At 42.4% G+C, this 8,930-nt stretch overlaps 1 long non-coding RNA gene across 1 annotated transcript; it reads left to right on the forward strand.

Annotated features, from left to right (window-relative positions):
* Window positions 1-3,731: 3,731 nt before the first annotated feature.
* LOC143274688 (uncharacterized) lies at window positions 3,732-6,612 on the forward strand. Its single transcript, XR_013053295.1, has 3 exons — window positions 3,732-4,245; window positions 5,753-5,860; window positions 6,476-6,612. It is a non-coding gene; the product is annotated as an uncharacterized LOC143274688 (long non-coding RNA).
* Window positions 6,613-8,930: the final 2,318 nt, after the last annotated feature.

Genomic DNA, 8,930 nt, shown 5'->3' on the forward strand with positions numbered 1-8,930 from the left:
AACACAGGTGATCTTTTTGATTTGACAGAAGAAAATGTTTTATATCCAAATGTAGGATTGATAACGATAAACCTGTTCTACACGCATTCATTGCTGAACTCAAATACGAGTACAACAGAAAAGCAATACACCTAATGGAAATGAATTACCGGTATTGTTTTTTTTCAATGATTAAACGGCTACCCTACTTAGTTTTAGTGATGGAACATGGATTTTACCAAGTTTATAGAGAGCCAGACGTGATTCCACAGGTCTGGAAACATATATTGACTGCTCTTAGGTTGATTGGTTCGTTTGGATATTCCTTGTGATCTATGAGATCTGACTGTCACGATGTGCTTGTCAGCTGAGAATCAAAATGTCATGTTCTATGTTCTGTTCTTTTGTTGACGTTGTTGTTGTTGTGGTGTGTTCCCATTTTTCTTTCTTCCATTCTTTCCTGCTTGTTCGTTTGGGTTGATTTGTTTGTAAATCAGACATACCATTACAAACCGCCACCATATTGTACATGTGTTACTGTTGCTAGCGATGTCGTAAATTGTCATTCTGTTTTATTGATGTGACATTTACTGTGAAATTGTGATGGTGACGATGTTGCAAAGAAAATATAACCTATGCAAGGGAAAAAAAGACATTGCTGTTTAACTATTCTGGACTCCATCACATCTTGGCATTTATCAGAAAAAAGTCTGTGGTAGGGAAGCAAGCAAGGGGGACAATAATGAACTGCTTATCACTTAACTGGTTCTTTCTTCACTCGTTTTACCAGTTCTTTGGCGAAAATCTCTTGTCGTTGTAGATTGTACAATAGCAGTTAATTCCTATCGTTAACAGTGAATAATAATCGTGACTAATGTGCAGTCTGCAGCTCAACTCATGAGAGTCAAAATACGCGTAAAATATGTCCATGAGTTCAGATGCTACGTCCGCCATATGTTTCACAGGACTTTCCAACATGAAGGCTGTTACGAGGAGCTCAGCCGCACCATTTCAGCGGTAGACAGAAAGGACAGGCTGATCATCCTTGGAGATTTCAATGCCCGCGTCGGTGTGGACTTCTCCTCGTGGCCAAAAGTCCTAGGACAGCACAGCACTGCCAAGTACAACTCCAACGGACTGCTTTTGCACTCGCTCTGCGCGCAGCATGGACTGACCATCACCAGCACCCTCTTCCAACAAGCGGACAAGTACTAGAACACATGGATACACCCCCGCTCTAAGAATGGCACATGCTGGACTATGTGGTTGTCCGGCAGAGGGACAGAGGTGATGTTTCCATTACACGCTGCATGAGAGAAGCAGTCTGTTGGTCGGACCATCGCCTGGTGCGCAACACCTGTGGGAAGTGCTGCACATCCAGAATCGGCCTCTTCTCTCATATGAGGACACACACCGACAGATAAGCCTGCCTGCCTACTCGTCCGTTGGTCTGATGGGAGACTCCAGTGAGTTTTGTTATTATGAGTCGTCTATCATCACAAATGTTAGCATCCATTGAAATGTTTGTTTACTATGAGTTGACTCCACCTTATCCGTCGTTTAAGTAGATGAATACTTGACTGTGTTTTGAATTGTATTAGATTTGAGATGATACCACTTTTCTTCATCTACAGTGTGGTTTGACTCATATCACTCAATCGAAGTAAATCTCACCTCACCGAAAATATGGCGATGTATATATGGCGATGAAACCGTTGTCAAAACCTTTTATCGGTCTCATAAAGGTTTTATTTCCCTTTCTGCACCCAGACAAGGCTTTACCTTTCAGCGGGATACTGGCCTTATGTGTTCCTTCACGTTGCAGACCCCGTCACAAATGTTTGGAGATGATCCTCTACTGCGAATGGAAATCAAGAAGATGGTGGTTAACTGTGAGAGTCTCAGTGTCACCATCAAGACGGGAGATGGGGAAATTCTTGGGTGTGAGCACATGAAACGTGTAAACATTGTACAATGGGATAACCGTTTGACACTTGGGTTTCGGTATAATCCCCAGTTTGTCAATAATGACACAGTGGATATACATATCAAGTACGGAATGGCGTTCTTCCAATATGACCTCATTATTAAAAGGAGTACTTCTGAAAAAACTGGTCAGTATATGCACAGTAACAATGCGTACGTGCTCAAGTGAGAGAGAGAGAGAGAGAGAGAGAGAGAGAGAGAGAGAGAGATGTGCACATCTAGTTAAGTTGTAAATGTGTTGACGAATGAGCAATAGTGTGTACGTGCGTGTCTATGTGGCTGCATGTATGTGCGCGTTTATGGTTTTGTGTGTGCACTTGCGCGCGTGAGGATATCTGTGTGTGTGTGTGTGGGGGGTGGGGTTTGGGGGGGGTGTTTTTTGTTGTTGTTTTTGACTCACTTGTGTAAACAAAGTGAGTCTATGTTTTAACCCGGTGTTCGGTTGTCTGTATGTGTGTGTGTGTGTGTGTGTGTGTGTGTGTGTGTGTGTGTGTGTGTGTGTGTGTGTGGTAAACTTTAACATTGACATTTTCTCTGCAAATACTTTGTCAGTTGACACCAAATTTGGCATAAAAATAGGAAAAATTCAGTTCTTTCCAGTCATCTTCTTTAAAACAATATTCCACCTCTGGGATGGGCACAAAAAAAATAAAAAAAGAAGCCTAATTATATGCAAACTGCACTTACTGTTTACATTTTTTGTATTCTCTAAACTTGGCACTTTGACCTCTTATTCTGACACAGCAACAAGAGGAGTCATTATTATCTTTTGTTCAAACAGGAACTTCTTTTGCTAAGCATGGAATTTTTATTTATTTTGCAAACGTTTTGGTGCAGAGAGTAAAAAAAGGGAAATTACTCTGTAATTAATGCTAGGGGACTTAATTTATCGCAAGTGAGTCTTGAAGGCCTTGCCTCTCTTGTTGGTTTTTTTTTTTTTTTTTTTTTTTTACAAGCGTTTGCTTCTCAAACTTCATTTGCTGTGTAACTGTGCAGAAACTGATGAAAACATGCTTGTATTCTTTTTTGCTTACCGTCTTATAAAGTGGATGATCAGGCGAACAGACAGATTAATACACAGATTCATAATCGAACCGCCGTGACACAGTTACTAGCGTTACAGACTGTCAGATGAGAGGGTGCAGGTTGGAGCCCAATCACAAAAAGCAAGCAAATCAACTGTATTTGAAACTTCAACTGTCATGCACTCGTGCAAGATAAATCTGCACCTTCCCTGACCTTTTCTCTTCCTAATCCACTAATAAATATATATTATCTGAGACAGAGAGAAGAGAGAGAGAGAGTTTAACAGATTTGATTATTTGATGTCCTGAGTGTAGAAACACAGAAATGAATTCTTCTGTTGTACAAAGGCATCGTCCCCCTAACCATACTGTAATACCAAAGTCATGTCTTTGCAGTCATTTCCACGACAGTTATTGTGGACTCATGGTCATGTCAATAATAGTGTCCGACAAATTCTGACCGAGGCAGCATACACTGACCATTTCTATCGTGCATTCTGCTTCTGTTTGAAAGCTTTTTTTTTCTTTTTTTTTCAGGATACGTGCAGACGAAATGCTGGGGAGGCAACTTCACTTGTATGTATAATATAAATGAAGGCATCACTGTCAAAGTGCCTAAAGGCCATAGGGTTATGATCAGCTTCCCACGGTCTCAGCTGGATTCCCCTTTGTTTTGTAACGAAGCTGAGAATGTTTACCTTTCCTTTAGAAAGCATAATTACACAAAATTTAACACATTAACGAAATCCTGCTCCAAACAATGGCACCCTCCTTTCATTATGTATGGCGAAGTTGTTAGAGTCCGATTTACAGGACGGACCTACAGCCCTCACTATGGAAGACTTGGCTTCCGTATGCTTTACTCTTTTCACAACCAGTCTGCTGTTCTACTGCAACAACCTGGTCACGTATGGAATTGTTCCGTGCCACACTGGGCAGACTTCCAGCAGCACTTTCCTTGCAATCTCATGGCTGACTGTTCTGGGGGAGAGGACGAAGCTGTATGTCCGTACGCTGGTAAACCTCATTGCAGTGAAGGAGAGATTTCTGTCAGCGATGCCTGTTATGAATACGTCATTCCGAACGACCCTCTGACGTGGCAGGAAGCGGCGGATCAGTGTCGTCTGCGTGACGCTCATCTGGCGAACTTAGTGACCCCAACGGAGTGGAATGAAGTAATGAATATTTTGCAGGTGATAGACTTCTCAGATGTTTATATTGGGCTACAATCTACAGATTTCTCTCTGCCAGCAATGTAAGTATTGGAGACAGGTTCATAGAACGTGCAAAATATTTCTAGCATGTCAATTGATATCTCGTGAAAGAATATCGTGACAGCTAGAATTCAACTTTTTGGTAAACTGCGCGGTTTTTTGTTTTTGTTTTTTTTCCTTGATGTTCTTGGTGGGGGTTTTTTGTGTTCTTTTTTGTTTTGTTTTTTGTTGTTGTTTTTTGTTTGTTTGTTTTTTGCTTGTTTGTTTTGTTTTGTTTGTTTGTTTGTTTATTTTTCTCGAATTTTTTAATCGTCCGTACTGGTTTCAGTGGCACCATTACCATCACACAACTCATACAGAGCGTGTCACACAGAGCATCACCCAAGTTCATCTGTCGCAAACCCACACCCAGCACCCCACATGGAGATGTTAGTGTCAGATTGTCATGAAGCCACACACCTGTGGAGACCCGAAACTGCTGCTGGGTCACTTTGGTAATGTTCAGTAGTGCACATTCTTATTCAGCATGCAGAAAAACTACGCGGGAATAATTGCTTAGCCATGGAAGCAGACTAGGTAAGTACAGTACCTCCACTGAAGTGGAGACTGCCACCAAGGTCCACCATGAGCATGGGCGTAGGGAGGAAAATGAAACTGAGACCACCAGGAGACAATGATATGAAAAGCCACAGAAACTGTCCATATTCTGTTTAAAAAAAGAAAAGAAAAAAAGAATCAAGATGATAACCATGCTGCGAATAGGATTCATTTCGAGTAATGTTTGACTACGGAACAAGGCTGTTCTGTACACTTCCTTTCGTAATACAGTCCTGCAACCAGCAGAGACAGAGACAGTCATCAGTCCGCAACAAGGCTGCCACAGTGGCTGGTGCATGTTATCCTCAGACTTTTTTTGTTTCTTTTTTCATGTTATCCTCAGACTGTTTACAGGAACTAAGACTGTTTCTCATTTTTTCTGCTAAACATATTCCATATACCACTTTACATAACATTACGTGGTTTACAAAACCTGACGATGGAGTGCAAACAATACACAGACTATTTCCCATTGATCTCAGCACAACATTCCATTCATCAGGGACTTTGGGCAGTGTCACCTTTCCACGGACAGTTCATGCTGACTTATACTAGGCCCCAAGTGACGTACAATATGTTCTACTGAGGATGATGCTTTGACATCTTTCCCTGCCCTAGGATAAACCTTGAACTGGGCATGCCTTCATCTAGACCATGGTAACACAAATCCTTGACCCCTATGACACAAGTCCTTGAACCCCAGGAGACCGTAGCTGACTGTTGGAGTATGACGTCCACGTCACCTAGCCAGCAGACTGGACAGCATCCTTCCTTCAGTACCACGTTACTCTGAATCACAATCAAGGTCAACATGGTTGCTGTTTGTTTGTTGTTGTTTTTGTTTGTCATTTTCAGTTTGTTTCAATGAGGCGTCAAAGTGTGGAGACTGTATACTGATTGTCGAACCACACACAAAAGCAATGGACTATTGATATTTTTCTTTCTTTCCAGGTACAGTGCCTTGCTGCAATGGTCATCAAAAAGTATCAGTTTCTACTCTGCAGTCAACATCACAACAGGGAAACCCTTCTGCATGTATAGATCCCGTACTACATTTTGGTAATCTCTCTCTCTCTCTCTCTCTCTCTCTCTTATATCTATAGGAATGTCAACGGAATGCTATTGTCAGCACGTCCCCCTTCCCAGCATCCCAGTGCAATGAATGCCTATGGCCTGAATGCAGTAAAACATTCATTCATTCATTCTCTTATATCTATCATATGTATCTGTATAGTAAATATTATAATTTCCTTATATTTTGAAAGACACAAAGGAAAACAATCAATAAATTTGTGCCAAATCACATGTGGATCTAAAAATTAATATATGGAATGGGGAACAATCTAAGGTAACACTGAGGCATTTATCTGTAAGGTGGTCCAAAGCTGCTTTTTTTTCAAAAACAACTGAAGACATTTAGTTCGCTTGGATCAACGAAATAAGACGAGGTACTTCACTATTTGTGTTTCTAATAGACTTGATTATATTATAACTGATAGGGCTGGTTTGGCTGGTACAGTATACCAAAGTGGAACGAATGGAGTAATTAGATGAAACCGTCAAAACTTGTCCGTCTGTGTGCACATGTGTGTGTGTGTGTGTGTGTGTGTGTGCAAGCAAGCGCGCGTGTGTGTGTGTGTGCACAATGTTCGACTGTTCACTTTATGTTTTAAGGCCAAGAGAAAGTTTGCTATCTCTGGCAACGACATCCTGTGATCAACGGAGACAAGCCAATTTTCTCTGTGAGCGCCATTTGAAAGCCAACAGGACTGTGCTCACCACCTCCCCTCAGCTGGCCACGCCAACAGAACATTTCACTGAGCATCATGACCGTTTCATCCACTGTCCCCGAGGCCATTTGACACAGTCGTTTTTGGCGTGTGACGTGCATACAGATTGTTGGCATCATGACGTCACTGCCTCGACCTCGTGTCTGGCACGAGTGACGCCACTTCCGCCATCTTTTCAGTGCTCCAACAACTTGGAGTTGGTGCCTTACTCCCTGCTGTGTGACTCCCGGTCAGACTGCAGTGATGAGAGTGATGAAGACTTCTGTGTGTTTCCTCCTTGTGTGGGGGCCATGGTGTTTGACTGTGGCAATGGACAGGTTGGTGGTTTTAATAAAGCAGTGCACAAATTTGTTGATCATTTTATTTATTAGTTGACCAACATTGTATCTGACAATGTCAACTGAACCACCAACTGAATGAATAACTGGATGTAGTTTTACGTACTTATTGATAAATGAATCAGAGTGGTCAGTTAGCTGATTTATCAATCGAGTGAAAACTTGTGAGCATGTATCTGCATTTGAATGTGTGAAATTCAGACCGTTCTCCAAAGGGATAGTGTGTCTTCACAATGCATTGCCAACTTTCTTTACTTATTTTGTATTTGCGTGTACTTAATTTCCACCAAAGAGATTTTTCAACCTTGTTTTCCTTCAGGGACAGCCCTTTGATTTCCGTGGGTTCTTTCACTGTGATAAGTGGGTGCTCCTCATGGACCCTCAGTTTATCATCTCACGTGAAAGACTAGCACCAAAACCACCATCCATGCAGGACTTGAACCCGTGTACAATCACTTCATCAACCGGCCGCGGTGGTGAAGTGGTTAGCGTCGCGGACTGACAGTTGGGAGGACGCGGGTTCGAATCCCAGTGGAGGTGGGTTTTTTGGCCCGCAGGCCGGCTCCTACCCAGAGTTGAGTGTGCTATGGGCTTAAATGGGGAGACTGGGACCACACAGTCGAGTTTCATCCACTCTACGGATGCGTCTTTGGGTGTGTTACTCTAATTACCTAACCAATACTGCAAGTGTCTGTATCTCTCGGGCCTGGTTGACGCTGGGATATCATTATAGGAAAGGAAGCATAGAGTACAGCCTTGTCACGAAGCCCCAAACCAAAATGGACCTCCATAGCAATATCGTCATCCTCCTCCTCCTCCTCATTCTTCATCATTACCAATAGAAACAAAAATGTCCTAAAGTATGTGACCTTTCATGCCCTGCTATCATGGTAACCTCAGTTTTGATACCCCTCCACTTCCGTGCTTTGGGTGAGTCTTGTCAGTGCCTTCAGTGTCAGCAGATTCATGGCGTGCTGATGCTGGAGGGATGTGGCGGTGGTCTCCACTCTGGGAGGGTCGCTCACTCAGTCTGGCTCGACGATTAAGCCATTATTGTCGTCAGTAGGGGGCTTAGTAGGTGGTGTCCTAAGTACGTTAAATCAGAAAAGGCACCACTGAACACCACCGAAGTGACTTAGCAGCAGTGCAGGGTCTCCTCTGGTGTGTGGCCTCCTAGTGACCTAACATTGATGGTTCCCTGCGGACTGCCAATGTTGGGAGTTTGACAGACGAACCTGGGTGTGGCTGTGTTTGGGTGAATTGGAATGAGCGGCATGGGAGTAATGCCACTGAAATGGTGGAGATGATGGGGCAGCAAAACAAAAAAAACCAAACAACAACAACAAAAAACCAAACAAAACAAAAAACCAAACAAACAAACATACAAAAAACAAACAAAACAAACAAAAATAACACACACACACACACACACACACACACACACACACACACACACACACACTCACACAAAACAACAACCCACCGACAACAAAAAAACCACTTAATCGTCAGGCACATTACCACCAGGTCCCCACTCCAGACAGGTCTGTAGATGGTCTGTTTACAGTCATACATACACACGTGAGTACCTGTCTGTTCATGCATATATTATAGAGATATGTTTTCTTCATCTTATTCCTGTAAAGATTCATTGGGGTGCCGAACTCGAAGAACTCTTTACGAGATGTCTCCAATTCTTTTGGTTGTCTGTCAAAGACTGCGTTACTGCAAATAGTTTCCTGATCTATTCTGCAATGATGCCTGTCCATTCTTTTTTCTGTCTTTTCAACAATTCCCTGAAGGATAGTTTTCACAAAGACTTTGGATCTTGTTACGTTGCCAGAGATACCAACACAGTTTTGTCTTCTTTACTGATGTCAGCATATGTCCACATGGTCCAGTTTGATGGATTGGCAAACTTGTTTATTGGTGATATGATCATCGTATGTAATGTTTAGTGTTTTGCGGTATCAATATTTCCAGTGCTTTGATTCTTCCTTC

Source organism: Babylonia areolata, chromosome 29 (genome assembly GCF_041734735.1).
Source record: "Babylonia areolata isolate BAREFJ2019XMU chromosome 29, ASM4173473v1, whole genome shotgun sequence".
Taxonomy (NCBI): domain Eukaryota; kingdom Metazoa; phylum Mollusca; class Gastropoda; order Neogastropoda; family Buccinidae; genus Babylonia; species Babylonia areolata.